General features: G+C 40.8%; 1 protein-coding gene across 4 annotated transcripts in view; it reads left to right on the forward strand.

Moving 5' to 3' along the window:
* Positions 1-15,981, forward strand: part of raph1a (Ras association (RalGDS/AF-6) and pleckstrin homology domains 1a) — an 81,867-nt gene that overhangs the window by 13,134 nt on the left and 52,752 nt on the right. For all 4 annotated transcript variants that reach the window (XM_031305094.2, XM_031305243.2, XM_031305164.2 and 1 more), the window contains exon 2: positions 14,596-14,660. The gene's annotated coding sequence lies outside the window, so the exon portion shown is untranslated. The remainder of the gene's footprint in view (positions 1-14,595; positions 14,661-15,981) is intronic.

Consider the following 15,981-nt stretch of genomic DNA (forward strand, 5'->3'; position numbering starts at 1 on the left):
CTTCCCGCTGCGCCGGAATGACTAGCTAACTTCCCGTTGCGCCGGAACTATCTGGTTAATCATTGGTAAATGAACCGCCGTCGATCCAGACTTAGTAGAGCGAGATCATGCTAGCATAGTAATATGTTTCCCGGGCTTCGCTATCTCGTTGATAGTTCAGCTGATGCATATTAGAAGTGGGATGCAATAACTATACCTTGGGAGCACGTGGAGTTCAGCATCATGATCAGTAGGGCTGTGCGCAGCTAAAGAAATCTTAAGTTGATTTTAATCGATTAGTTGATATAGTCAACACATCTGTAAAACTGAGTTTCTTCACAAAGAATCATACAAAAGCATGACTTTAAATCTTGTGTTTGCCAGAGGTGTGCTCTAGCCTGGTTGATACCAGACCCTTCTCAGTTGTAACTGAGAGCGGGTCTGGGGAACGTTCATTCGCAGCTCATTTCCAAAGGGGCGTCACCAACGGACGCCGCTCAAATGCCTCTGGGCGCATTGGATAGTCCTTCAACCAATCAGACCGATGATCCGGGTAACGTAGCAGCTACAGCGGCACCAACGGGTTGCTGCGCTTTGGAGGCCGTCATGTTGAATGTAAACAAAAAGCTGCTCGCCGTCGCTAACGCTATCGTCATCGTGTAAAGCCTGCCTCAACGGTTGTGATTGGTCTAACTCCTGCCTCAACAGTTGTGATTGGTGCCTCGATTTGGAAAAATTGGAAATGGGCTTGAATGGGCTCTTGCCGGAAGTTCGTCAGGGTTTTCCCAGGCTAGGTGTGCTCATACGTTTCTTGGAAATAAGTCATTCAGCATGAAAAAATTATAAAAAATGACTAATGGATTAAAGAAGTCGACTAAGACCAAAACGACCGATTAGTTGACTAATCGAATCAGAGGGGGCAGCCCTAATGATCAGCCTGAATTATTATATACCTGTAAAGGTTTCATTTGATTGGATGTTTTTCTAACTGAAAAAAATAGTCAGAAATAATTAGCAACTCAGAAGTCGGGAACCAGGTTAGGCGACTAACTGTGTAATGTTGTTTGATCCCCAGCTCCTAAGTATTCATAAGCAAGACGCTGAACACTAAATTGCTCCCAATGCATTTTTACTAAGGAAAGAAATTCAAGTTGCAGATGTATTGACACTTCTGGTCAGGTGTGCATTTAATATACAACCGAGGAGTGTAGCGTCCCATATGTTATGAAATTAACTGTCAACAGACTAATGAGGGGCGTTAGCTTTTAAGTGCAAGTGTTGGGTTGGACTAATTCTTTATGGCAGGTGAATCCAGGCGGCGACAGTCTTTCTTAGCCGAGGACTTGTTGGAACTGGAGCAGGTTTGATGGGTTTTAGCTGAGTCAGACTCAGTCACTCATTTTCTGCTCTGTCATTATATGATTAGCTCCATAACTTTGTACAAGTGTGTGTCATTTCTGTGGATATGTGTCTGAGCAGGTTCTTTTTTTTAGTAGTGGAGACTTATGACTCGTCTCTTCCTCCTCGTCTTGCTCTACTGGCAGGAGGTCAGAGGAGATCACTTACTGAACATTGCAGTGTGTACATAAGAAAGTGGAAAAAATACACAAACACACCCACAGAACACACTTTCTGTCCTTATTTGTTCACTCTTTTCCTGTTTCTCTCTCGTGTTGAAAAGGTTGTCGTTGGTTCCCGCTGCAGATGTTGTTTCTGGCAGGAACCATTTCAACCGAGGACAGACAGAAGTGGAAAGTTTAACTTTTTTTTCATACTGTGAGGCATTTAGTTTGGGTGTCACCGTGTGTATGTTGAAGGAAAATTCTACTGTTGAACCACTGTCGTGTAATGGGAGCTAAAATACGTCTGTTTTTGGTGGGGTTGTTAAATGTCAGCAGTGTAGTGGGTGTTTGAGACAAGGTGTGGATACTTGCGGTGACCTGGCCGATGGAGCAAACACACTGCCTAGTTAAGATGATTCAGTTATACTATATATAAATGTGTCTAATTTGGACGTCAGTAGTTTCTGTGTTTCCATCAAATTGTTTGTGCAAGTTTCATGTGAATTTCTGAAAAGGAAGCTTGTGTTTCCTTTGGACAAAGGGAAAGCTAAAGAGTGCCAGATTTGATAATGTGTAGATGCCCGGGGGCCAACGGTCCCTTCTAGGGTTGCTAGAAGTAGAATTGCTATGCTATTATTCGAATAATATTCGAAGATCTAATGCTCAAATGCAGCCTGTTATTAATATATATATATATATATATATATATATATATATATATATATATATATATATATATATATATATATATATATATATATATATATATTAATTAATAATATTAATTATATTATTAATAATAATGTACTACACTACTCAGGCTTATGCATTGTCAATGCCACTATAAGCATGTGGTTGTTGTTACACGTTCTGTCCACTAGAGGGACTTCCAACATTAGCCCGGTCTTGAAGGGGACCTACGTCACAGCGCATTGCATTTCCGACACGCCGCTCTCTGTTTACATTCATTTTCCACCACGAGCACACAGCCACAAACACATATCAGCAGAGAACTCTGTAATGAAACCTGATCTAACAAGTGTAGTGAAGCGGCTCTGTTGTAAAGGCTAACGGTGCTCGGTTAGCACAATGACATCGTGTTAGAAAGCACAGCCGAAACGAGTTGTCAAAAAATAAAGTAACAATAGTGTTAGCCACGATGCTAACGGCATTGATAACTAAGCCAAACGGTGCTGTCACTGCTATTTTAGTGATTTATAAGCAAACCTGTTTCTTGCAGATTGTCACGTTACTGAGAAGACAGCTGCCATGTTAGTCGTGCTGCCAGTGGAAGAATATGGTACGCGCACATAGCAGAGCTTGTAAACTGTGGCTTTTTTGTCGACAACGCAAACGTTGTCAACATAACTCACTGGAAATCCAAAATACTTCCACACTGGCGACTTCAGTGAAAGAGGAGGGGGTTCAAGTTCTGTCGATGGGTCTCCTGCATCTGCAGTTGCCGTGTTATCTTTTGACTGGCTGTAGCTAAGTTAGAGGAGGTTGACTCGCAGCACTTCAACACATGTGGGTTTTTTTCCGCTCGACAAGCCGACCGGACGTGACGTGGGGGCGTGGCAGCATCGACGATTCCATTTTTTAATTCGAAGCTCGAGATTGTGACTTAATTTCAGTCGAATTCAAATCGAAATCGTGGCACCCTTACTCCATAGAGATGTATCAGCCTGCTGTAAGTAACAGCGGCAGTAAACATTCATTTCACACTATTATTATGGTTAAACTTTGCAATTGATCCGCGGTTAACATGCATTGCGAACCGTGAGCGTTGATCCGTACGGATCACGGATCAACTATGGTCCGTTGCACCACAAGTCCCTTCTGACATTTTTTTTAACAATAAAAGTTACGTACAAATATCTGACAATTTTTATTTTCATTGTCACAATTATCTTTTTAAAAAAACAATTCTGCCTTACTTAGAATTTACTTAGTCAGATAACCGAATAATGGAATAGCTTAAACTTGATCTTAACCTCATGTTCGTTTTAATTGTGCGTAATGCCAAATTTGTTAACATTTAAGCTTACAACATATGCTCTTGCTCTTGTCTTTCACAAACCGAGGCTGCGGGCCATATGAAATATCCAGTAAAAAAACTGAATAAAGCAGTTTACGTTAAAAAACTGTTTTGGGGCGCCCTGGTAGCTCATCTGGTAGAGCGTGCGCCCCATGTACCAAGGCTCAGTCCTTACCGCAGTAGCCCAGGGTTCGAGCTGACCTGTGGCCCTTTTATTGCATGTCTTTCTGTCCTTTCCTGTCTACAACTGTCCTATCAGTTACAGGCTGAAATGCCCAAAAAATAATCTTTCAAAAAAAACTTTGTTTCTGTGAGCCGAGTTTCTGCTAACTTTTACTTAGTTTGTTTCTCTGATAACTTAAGATCCAGACGTCCGATGACTAAAATCCTTCATCCGGTTAAAATATATTGTTAAAACCCACCAAATTCTAAAAAATTGCATCGTAAAAATGGGGCGTAAAACTGGATAAAAAGTCATTTTATGACCGCTTCAGGCAGACAAGACAACCATAACGCTGACACATGCACAAAGGGGATATGACCCCCATCGACAGGCGACCAGATGACACGGACCGCTACCTTGAATAAAATTACAGATTTAACAGAAAACCTTTGGGATAATCTAAGTACACAACTTAACAAAATATATAACATGGGTCTAGTCGTTTGTAGATATTTTAATGCTGAAAAGTTACATATTATATCTTTAATGTGTGCGGTCAGACAGACACGGATGTAGTCAACCTCGTCTCATCCTCCGTCAGCAGCAGTTTAACCCATTAGCTCAGTGACCTTGTATATAGTGTATGGGACTGTGTGTGTGTGTGTGTGTGTGTGTGTGTGTGTGTGTGTGTGTGTGTGTGTGTGTGTGCACACGTGTGTGTGTGTGTGGCAAAGCAGCAAAGCAGAGTGCTGTGATTCTTCCTGACAGTTCTGCAGTGCGACCTACTCCACTGCAGCAATGCTAAACCTGTGTGTGTGTGTGTGTGTGTGTGTGTGTGTGTGTGTGAGAGCCTCCTTAACGCTCGTCTTAGTTCTGAAGGCTTCTGAGTAGGCTCACTCACTGCCATGTTGGTCTGTCTGAAACCGCGATGTGTTCTTACTGCAAGAGTCTGCAACCACCCATCAGGTTTCAGTTTGGAGAGGCACAACGAGGTGGTTTTGCATGCTTTCACTGTGCAACTTGGCTCCATCCTCACGGCAGGGGGTTACCACACTAACCCGTGATATGCCATTTCTTGGGACAAAACATAAAGTTCCCCGCCCTTACCCACAATGTGTTGCCTTATCGCTTTTTCTGCTAATATTTTCTTGATTTAATCAGTCAGGTGGCAGAAAGTAGTGAGAACAGAAGATTTCCCAGAGCCTGTTGACAACTTCAAATCAAAGTCAAAAGTAAAAGTCAGACAATAAAGTATATTTATTGTCCCTTTCAGGGAAATTGGTTTGCAGTCAGTAGGAGGTTCTAGCCTCCAGGTCATGATAGATAGATAGATAGATAGATAGATAGATAGATAGATAGATAGATAGAGAGATTACGGTGCAAGTAGACAATGTATGCAATCTGAGCAATTTGCGGTTTAATTCAATCTACCATTTAACTTGTGAATGGCAGCAGAAATGAAAGATGCCTTATATCTCTTTGTCCTCATAACGGCACTCTAAAACAATGACCTGAGGGCAACAGTAAAACTCTGGCCATAGGAGGTGAGCCTGGCACTCTGTAAGATGGGCTTGACTCCTCCCTGACATTTTAGTGAAAGTCCCGTTCCCATACCAAGCAACAATACAGAACATTAAAACTAAGTTGCTCATTTTTGTCCGACCAACACTTGAACACAAAGAGATTGCATTCACTGTCACAGAAGATGAAGACAATGAACATATGTCCACATTTGAGAAGTTGGAACCAGAGATTGTATTGGCATTTTTTCCCTTAAAAATTACGCAAATATTTAATTTATTATTGAAATGGTTGCTAATTAACTTTTTGTCGATCAACTAATCACGACAAATCGGCTGAATAAAATTGGCTGAGCATGTTTATTTACTGCTTCCTTAGAGAGAGATGATAATGTTGCATATACACTGTAAACCTAGCTGAGGAAATAATGTGCACACATGTGGTGTGTCAGCAAAAGTTCCAGCAGCCCTCCATGCCACATTGGATAAAGAGGAAATGCCATAACACATCAACCAAGCTGCTTGCTTGCAGGGTGAACACATAATTACTTCCCTGAAAAAGCTGATTTTTTTTTGGAGATTTGGAGAGATTTACACTCAGCAGTTAGAAATGTTAAACTGTAATGTCATTTAAACCCATCTCAGTTAGCAGCAGGTCTCATTTCTAATTCATTTTCTTAGTGAAGTTACATTTTTCAAATTTTAATTTACTACATTAACACTGAATGTCACACTGCGATGCCAACAGATGAGTACCAGTTCAATTCTATTTTATTCTATTTTTTCTGCCCTCCAGGGCTGTCAGCTTGTGCCCCATTTGATAAATCAAGCAGGCTGCAGATTTGACCCAAGGGGTGTGTGTGTGTGTGTGTGTGTGTGTGTGTGTGTGTGTGTGTGTGTGTGTGTGTGTGTGTGTGTGTGTGTGTGTGTGTGTGTGTGTGTGTGTGTGTGTGTCTGTCTCATTGCAGTAGGCAGTGCTGCGTTGTGAGTGAGTCAGTGTGCTTACATGCACAGCAGTAACCCCGGTTAGGGAACAACCGGGTTATGCCAGTTCTCCCCGTATACATGAGTGGGGAAGAATGATGGGAGTAGGGTGCCTGGGTAGCTCACCTGGTAGAGCGTGCGCCCATATACAGAGGTTGACTCCTCGACGCAGCGGCCATGGGTTCGTCTCCGACCTGCTGTCCTTTGCTGCATGTCATTCCCCCTCTCTCCCCTTTCATGTCTTCAGCTGTCCTATAAATAAAGTCCTAAATGCCCAAAAAATAATCTTAAAGAAAAAAAAGAATGACGGGACTGTAACCAGTGTCTGTAGAATTAGCAAGCTAACTTTGTTAGCTAACTAACTTTAACAGCCGCAGCGGGGGCTGCTCGGTCCCTTCACTTTTTTGCGGAGACACGGCGTTGACAGCCCCGGAGATGGAGAATTTGTCTAGCCATCTCCCAATGTCCGCTGCTGCCTCGGCGGGGAGTAAAACAGATGAACCGTTGAAGCATGGGCAGACGTTTAAACCGATCATAGCCCGGTTAAGGTGTATACATGGAGGAATAACCCGGTTACTGAAGGAGTTCTCTAGGTCTGTTAACTGGGTTATGAGAACTCCAATTTTAACCGGGGTAAGGTGTTTACATGGCGTTTGAGAAAACGGGGTATTGCCATAACCCGAATATAATCGTTTTTTTAAACTGCATGTAAACGCACTGTGTGTGTGATTGTGTTAGCTGGTTACCAGGCAGACCAGTATGTAATTTCTTCTTGCAGGCTCTGACTCTGGCAGGGTTGAGGGATAGGCTTTGGTGGTGTTTGATTTTTTTTTTTCCAATATGGGTGCTAAAATGTTAACAGCACAAAACAGCAGTCTGCAACATTGAAGAACGGCTTGCTTATTGCTAAGGCCATATGGTCAAATTTAAATAATTTATTTAAAATGTAGTAATAACTCATTTCTCCAGTCAATTGCTGATAATGACAAAAAAAAGAAACACTAGATGGCAGAAGGGTACTTTACAGCAACAGCTTGAGTTTCACGAGTTGCACTTGAATACACCATGAGCTTACGAGGTGTGATTGAATGCACCATGAAGTCCTGTCGGTGTAGTTTCTCAGACAACTCTGACAGTGACCATGGTGTCTCAAAAAGTGCAGCTTGGCTACACTGTGTCTTAAGCTGCAAACTGATACCCCTAATTTTAAGTGGGCCAGACCAGTAAACCCCTCCAGAAAGATCAGAAACTTTATCTGCCACAGAGTTTCTTGTCAGCTTGATGTTGGCAAACGCAAGTTGCTTCTGCTACGGCAGGGTTTTTAAGGCCATTGTGGGAAAAAATAATGTTACGGACTCGGGAGAGAGGGGTAATATTCCGGGATAAACTCTAAGATTATAATTGTAAATTTACGGGAAAAAAAACTTGGATATTCTCTGAGATTAAAGTGGTAAATTTGGAATTGGAATTAATTACTTCTCTGCAATTTTCACATTTTGCAAAGTCATCCAGTGGGCCTAATTGGACCCTTTGGCGGGCCGGTTCTGGCCCACGGGCCGTATGTCTGACACCCCTGCTATAACTTTTACCTTAACCATCACAACTAAATGCCTAAACCCAAACCTAATGTAACGCTAAGCATAGAAACACAACTTGTTTAAAAAGCTAAAACCTGATCACGTTTGTAGTACTGAGGGCTAGCCAACATGTCCTCCAGATCCTTAAAACTACTCACAAAAATGGCAATACAAGCACACACACACACACACACACACACACACACACACACACACACACACACACACACACACACACACACACACACACACACACACACACACACACACACACACACACGTGCACAGTCTATATCCTCCAGGCTCAAATGAACTCATATTTCCCAGTTATGTGGTGTTCAGTGAACATTCCCAGTATGAGCACCAGACTACAACGTAACTAGTTTAAACTTGCACTCATACTTACAGTTTCAGTATTAATGTTTAAAAAACACATTTCCTGCCTTTAGCACAATTAACCAATTGGGTTTTTTTTTTAAGAATTTTAAAAGGATTCTTCACAAATTCCCAAATAGTTTTGGAGTTGAACACATAACTTTTGGTTTTCATAATTTGAGGAATCAAAATGATTAAGCAATGCATTAAAATGTTGTAACAATGTCTTTATTGTTTATCTGAAATGTTTCCCACTTTGCCAATTATTCTGAAAATTTGTCTTGGAAACTATAATCATGGCATTATACACACTATTAACTGAGCAGCCCCCTTAAATTAGATTTTCAAATCTCATTATGAGTGAAATAATGGAGAGGTAAAGCTAATGTTTTCAATCTGAGATTTTAAAGCCTCTGTTTTGGCAGGTCATGTTGTTTCATAATACCCTTTAATGCGACCTGTTAGGCAATAGTTGAGTCATAAATCGGCCGGGAAGTAGGAGCCAGAGTTTCAGCATCACAAAGCCTCCACAAACATATTAGTATTCACCAGGAGAAGATTACCTCAAAAGTTAAAAAAAATAAATATACAAAATGAGAAAACCAACTCATAATCGGGTAAAACCTAGTAAGGATGGTAGAAAGGATATTCATTAAAATAAAATTGGATCCAAAACAGATATTCCCCATGACAAGATGGATAACTCAAATCTGAAGACACGTACGTACCATGAGAAGTCAGCTATCTCTGAAGTAAAAATACACTTTATTATATACCATCTTTATTATACCATCCATTGATCCTAATCTGTTGATTTTTTTCTCAATTAATGGATTAGTTGTTTGGTCTATAAAATGTCAGAAAATGGTAAAAAACTTCCATCAATGTTTCCCAAAAAGCCCAAGATGACGTCCTCAAATGTTTTTTGTCCACAACTCAAAGATAAATATTCAGTTTACTGTCACAGAGGAGTGAAGAAACTAGAAAACATTCACATTTATACAAGCTGGAATCAGAGTTTAACTTTTCTTTCTTAAAAAAATTACTCAAACCTATCAAGATAGTTGCCGATTAATTTAATAGTTCACAACTAATTGATTAATCGATTAATCATTGCAGCAGTCTAAAGTTGTGTGAATCCAGTTTTTTGTTACTGTGCTAAATCAATTAATCTTTTGAGCGCTACAGTCTAAAGTGAGTCTATGGACCTTTTTCACAGCAGACATTTTGACTTGTCATAGTAGGAAAAGCACAGCTGAAATTGATAACCTGTGAAATGGCTCAGTTCCATCAAGTGTCCCAGTAAGCTATTTCAGTGAGTCAGCATGTACAATACCAGGACCTCTCCTAAGAGGAATGCAGCCATCATTAATGGTTTTGAATACACCTGTGCTTTTCCTACTATGACATGTCAACATGTCTGCTGTGAAAAAGGTCTATTGCAACAGTAGTTACAGTATGTGCCTTGTTCCAGAGTGAATACTGCAGTACAAGAAATGTTTTGTAAAATCTATTGCTTGGTACTGTAGTATTGTAGTTTACGGTGTTGATCAGTGTTACAGTGTTTGGGGCAAATTACCTCTGCTGCACCTACTGAATCGTTGCTAAATGAACCCAGCACAGTCCAGTTTTGAACCACCGCCTGGACTGTCAGTGCAGATTTGAGACTCGGGTAGACTGGAGTCCCCGGCACTGCTTTCAATGTCTATCTAGGCACTTACACGGCTACAATTGCCTGAAACATATTGCTATAAAGTGGAATATTAGGGTTGTTCCTGGGTTTGAATGCAGTTTTTGAACTTGTAAAAGGTGCCAGATGATCAAGGTAAAATTGGGTCCTAAATTGCCAATCTCAATCGTTAAGATATTTCAAATGAAGCTGCACTTCCTTTGTTCTTTCTTTTTGGGGTTCTAAAGACCAACGGAGAGATAATATTATCCAGCTGTTAACTCTAAATCCTGGATGACAAAAGACAAAGAATAATCCCAAACTGATGAGCCAAGAAATTAATGCTTGCAGGAAAGATGATCCACAAATGCCGGGAAACTGAATCAATAACACTCATTGGGATAGACTAACCGCAAAATAATATTTTTAGCACTTAAAGAGTGACTATTAAGACATCCATCACACCAATCCCTAGAGTTATTTACAGAGGGCAGATGGTCAACCAAGAGCTGTTTTGAAACAGTGTTATTAGCCAATTCTTCCTTTATACTTTCCAGTGCAGTAATTGGTTGCAACACAGCGGGATGAGGAACTAATTTAAATGACCCATCAGTTTTGTATTCCTGCAATGAGATGGAACTATAAAGTTGTATGTCACAATCACGTCAGTCCAACTGAACCACATAAGAGGAAGGATACATTAAAGTGCCCATATTATGAAAAAAATCACTTTTTCTGGGATTTGGGGTGTTATGTTGTGTCTCTGGTGCTTCCACACTCATACAAACTTTGAAAAAAAATCCATCCATGCTGTTTAGAGTGAGATACAGTTTCTGAATGTGTCCTGCCTTCAGTCTCTGGGTGAGCTGTTCAAAATCGGCACGGCTTGTGACGTCACAAGCCGAAACGAGCAGGCTAACCGCAACCATTAGCTCGTAGCATGCTAACGCTAGCATGCTACCTCATTCTCAATAGCAAAGCACTGCTACAACATACACAAGTTCACCATAATCTACAAAAGAACTACTTCCATGTGCGCCCTCATTTAGAAGTCTCCTAGCTAATCCTGCCTTGTAACTGACCAAAGTTGTAGAAACAGCCTTTCTTTTACTGTCTATGGAGCTAGCTAGCTGACATGATCTACATCTGAGCATGTGCAAGTGCAATCAAAGATAGTACAGAAGAAGAAGAAGAAAAGAGGTCTCACTCTGTAGCTAAAACAGAGACCAGCTGAAAAGAGGAGCTGCAGCAGTGAGAGAGAGCACTGCAGTACAACACAAATATGGTGTTTTTTGAAAATTAAACCATGTAAACCTATTCTGGTACAACCTTAAAATACAATTATGAACCTGAAAATGAGCATAATATGGCTGCTTTAAGTACAACGGGTCGTGGAGAAAGCAAATCGTTCTAGTGGTTTCAATTAAACATGCTGTTGCTATAGCAACCCCAACTGACAGTTCCATTGCAGTTCAACTGACAGGTATTTTGTGACCGTTTTTTAGACATTGAAATGTTTTTTTCTGCGATCAGTTTTGGGTCTAAGCTAGCCTTACTAGTGCTATGTCTCAAATTGCGCACTTCTGTACTTTCTGTACACTTGCTATTTTGTTTTGCTATTTTGCTATTTTATTTTAAGTATGGCCAAATGCAGTGCACTTAAAGTAGGGCTGCAACTAACAATTATTTTCATTGTCGATTAATCTGTCAATTGTTTTCTCGATTAATCGATCAGTGTTTTCCAAAGCCAAAGATGACGTCCTCAAATGTCTTGTTTTGTCCACAACTCAAAGAAATTCAGTTACAGTACTGTCATAGAGGCGTGAAAAAACTAGAAAACATTTACATTTATAGAAGCTTGAATCTTTTTTGTGTCTTTTTTTTTCATAAAAACTAGTAATGTTTCCATCTAATTGTCAAGTGAATTTTAAGCAAACTTTTCAAATGTCGCAAAAAAAGAAAAAAAAATAGAAAATGTGAATTAGAAGCGTTTCCATCAAATAAACTAGACTACGTAAAGCGTAGTTTTGTCACAAGTTGACGTTACGCATGGTTGTAGATTGCAAACCGGCTTGCTAAATCAAAGAGTTTAGAAGTTCTTTGGCTAAATGGTTGGTCACCTGTGCAGAAAACAGGGTTGTGGCAGAGACATTTGTTGTCAGTAAGACAACCGTTCACTGCTGTGTATACGCGGTGTGCAGGGCCAAACGATTCAAGCTGTTGAACCAATTCGTCAATTTACACGACGTGGCTGAGGCACAGCGCACCGCAACTCCACCACGCACCACAAGTGTACGGCGCACTGGATGGGACCCGTATCCTGATCCTTTCCCCCATCCGATGGATACCGGGACTGTAGTCATGTGAGTTACATGTTCGCTACGTCACAACTTATTCGGCAAAGCTGTTTCCATCTCCCATTTTGCACATTAACTCTTTTTCGAAAAAGGCAAACACCACCTCAAGTGAGCGTAATAACCTTTTTGCGAATTTGAGGAAACATTTTCTAATGCGATCAACTTCAAAATGTGCATAAAAAAACGTTGTTGGAAACAGGACTACTGACTCAAACTGATTCAATCGAATATCAAAATAGTTGGCGACTAATTGACTAATTGATTAATCATTGCAGCAGTCTAAAGTTTTGGGAATCCAGTTTTTCGTTACTGTGCTAATTCATTCTTTACAATACATTTTCTTTCTAACTCTTGTTCGTGGTATCTCAGCTTACTCTGATTCATGGTCATTGTCATTGAACGTGTAGTCTTATATCCAGTACTGCCGGCCCCTGTCTTCAACCGTCAGTGGAAGTGTGTTTAGCTTGCATACTACATTGTGAGGGCTGCTAAGAGCCATTCTTTTTATCCATGTATGAGCTTTTCATTACCCATTGAAGCCCTTCAGGCTGTGAAGTGGACACTTTTATTATGCAGTAGTTTCTGGACGACAATGGCACGGGGCCATGAGCTACATCAGGTCTTTTTTTATGAGATTTGTTGGCAAAAACAAATATAGTTAAATAACACCAGCTTTGTTTCTAAAATAGGAATGCATGTTGAAGTCAGCTGGTGTTCGGGATGTCGGGACACGGGATACGCCACGGGACAGTTGCTGGTCTGAATCCCCCAGACTGTTTTAGATGGTCTGAGCTGGGAAGTCAATGAGTAACATTGATGCACTGATGTACCCATGAGCAGTACACTGGTAACTGGTAGAGAGAAGATAAGTGTTTGGTCCCAACAACGCTGTTCTTGTTGTTCCAACCATCAGCTACTGATCATATGAGAGCTGCAAATGATCTTATGTAAGCATGGATTTGTGTGTGTGTGTGTGTGTGTGTGTGTGTGTGTTTTGTTTCAGGTGGAGATTTCTGTGTGTTTGTATGACATGGTTAGCAACTCCCAAACCACACACATTTAACTTTTACACACACACACCTTCACTCACTGTGTTTGTGCATGAATTCCCGACAAAGGTCAGACGTGACTGCAGCATGATTGAATCTGACTAGATGACGTCTTGACATTATGAGCTGCGATGATTTAGTGAAATGTCACCAAGTTCAGCTGAATCGGCAAACGCAGATAAAGAGAGAGAGAGAGAGAGAGAGAGAGAGAGAGAGAGAGAGAGAGAGAGAGAGAGAGAGAGAGAGAGAGAGAGAGAGAGAGAGAGAGAGAGAGAGAGAGAGAGAGAGAGAGAGAGAGAGAGAGAGAGAGAGAGAGAGAGAGAGAGAGAGAGAGAGAGAGAGAGAGAGAGAGAGAGAGAGAGAGAGAGAGAGAGAGAGAGATGTTGCCTGTCAGTTATTTTTAGGTCACACACATCCAGTCTGCTCAGCATGATGGAAACACACACTAGTGCCACCTGCTGACAGTACATTTGCTTCTAGGTGTTAGTGTATGTTTGGAGTTTTACCTTTTGATGGAGCTAGGCTAACAGTTTCCTCCTGCTTCCAGTCTTTGTGCTAAGCTAGGCAATGGATACTGGACCCACATACTGTAGATGGAGCCTTCACTGTGTTTACCTTTTCAGCTGTAAGACAGCAAACATTGTGTGTTTCAAAATAGGGCTGCAAAATATATTATTTGTTACCGTCATCGCTGTATCAACTGGTGCAGCAAACACATCGGGAAAGGCTGCGACACATCGCGAAAGACGCTGATTTTCTTTGTTAGTTGTTAGTAGAGAACTGCATTATAAAATGTTCATGTTAATTCAATGTTCAATTTGTTCAATAAAATAATGTTGGAAATGATTTCCTTTTTGTTTTTTTTAAATTCAACAAGCAATTTGTTGTATTTTAGCAGAATACTGAAAGCAGCAGAATGCAGAACTGAGTACACTTTAACGTCTGTTTATTTATCGCAAGTAACATCGTTATTTCAACGGTTTTGCATATTTTCCTCATATCGTGCAGCCCTATTTCAAAAGCACATTGTGTTGCCTTTTATTATGTATGAAATAAGCTATATAAATAAAGTTGACTTGACAAACATGCATATTTCAGAGTGTTTCACCATTTTCTGACATTTTATAGACTAATCGATTAATCAAGAAAACAACCGACAGATTAATCGACAATGAAAATAATCGTAAGTTGCAGCCCTACAATCCCCATGCATGTTGTTTTCATATAGTGCTGTCAGCAGGAAGACGTGCGTCTGCTTCTCTGGAAAGGAAATGTGATCATGTATAATAATACATTTTCTCTCTCTGTGTGTGTCTCTGCAGGGTGATTGAAGCCCTCCTCTCTGTTCTGTGTTGGAGCTGGACTGAGCAGTGTTAGCAGACCAAAGGTAAACACAATAAAGCCACACTTATCATTTCATATCTCATTGTCGCTTGCGAAAAAGTTCAGTTCTGTGTCTTCTGCTTGATTGTATGATAGCGTTCATTTTACCGAGTCGTGTACTCTGTACACGCCCTGTACGTGTCGTCTTTCCGCTGTATGGGACCGCTCTGCTCTGCTCCACTCACTTTTTTGGTACCAGTACTCTCTCTCGTTTTTAGTTTCCACTGTGGATAGGATCCCCTCAGTGTAGGAAGGATTCTCAGCTGATCGCCAATGCGACACTCGCTAAATCCTTTCACGGGCAACAAACTGCAGTCTGCAATTCGTTAGTCTCGCTTTGCCAGACCTTCCTCGACCGCGGCGCTGCGGAGGAGGGTCTGGCTAGACCACACAACATTCCGGGATGGGAGAAAATTGTGCTCTGGTTTATTGGCATTTCTTTAAACCAATCACAATAGCCTTGGGTGGTGCTAAGCGCCGGACGGAGCCACGGTGCCTCTGCAAAATAGCCACGGGAAGGAACTTGTTTTGGTGGAAGATGTGTGCGTTCAAAAGTTGTTTTAGTTGTGCAACAGAGTTTAAAAAAAAACACAAAGGAAGCCCAAGGCAACAGGTATCCGGCCTAAATGAGTAAAAGCCGGCGGAGTTTCCGTCGGCAATGGAGCAATCCCAGAACTGGAATGTCAAGAATATCGACTAGCAATTCGTCAATTGTACGCCGTGGTTTTTACGGCGTAGTTTAGCGGGCTGCCAATTTTTTTTCAAATCTGGGTAGCGTGAATAACAAAATTGCGGTTGCTTTTGACTGTAGCTTGGCTACTGTATATTCGGGCTGCACGATATGAGGAAAATATGCGACAACGTTGAATATCACGATAACGATATTTATTGCGATAAATAAACAGATATTAAAGTGTATTCGGTTCTGTTGCTTTCAGTATTCTGCTATGATGCAAAAAATAGTTTGTTGAATTTAAAACGAAGGTAAGTAAATAGTTTCCAACATTCTTTTATTGACCATTGAATAATAAAGGCACCATTAAGAAAGAATGACAGCTACATTTTAAAGTGCAGTTTTCGAACAGATTTTTTCTTTCAACTAACGCAAAAAATCTTTGAGTGTCTGTTGCGATATATCACAGCCTTTCGCGATGTATTAATTGTGCCAGTTGATATCGCAATCTAATTAAAAAAAAACAATATATTGTGCAGCCCTGCTGTATATAAAAATGTGTCGTACTAGTGACGATTTTCTCTGATCCATCAGTGGTCTGCAGCGTTTTAACTCCACCTTCTAGTACCGTTCAGGTCACTTGGTTCCAAAA

This window comes from Sander lucioperca, chromosome 8 (assembly GCF_008315115.2).
Source record: "Sander lucioperca isolate FBNREF2018 chromosome 8, SLUC_FBN_1.2, whole genome shotgun sequence".
In the NCBI taxonomy this organism is placed as follows: domain Eukaryota; kingdom Metazoa; phylum Chordata; class Actinopteri; order Perciformes; family Percidae; genus Sander; species Sander lucioperca.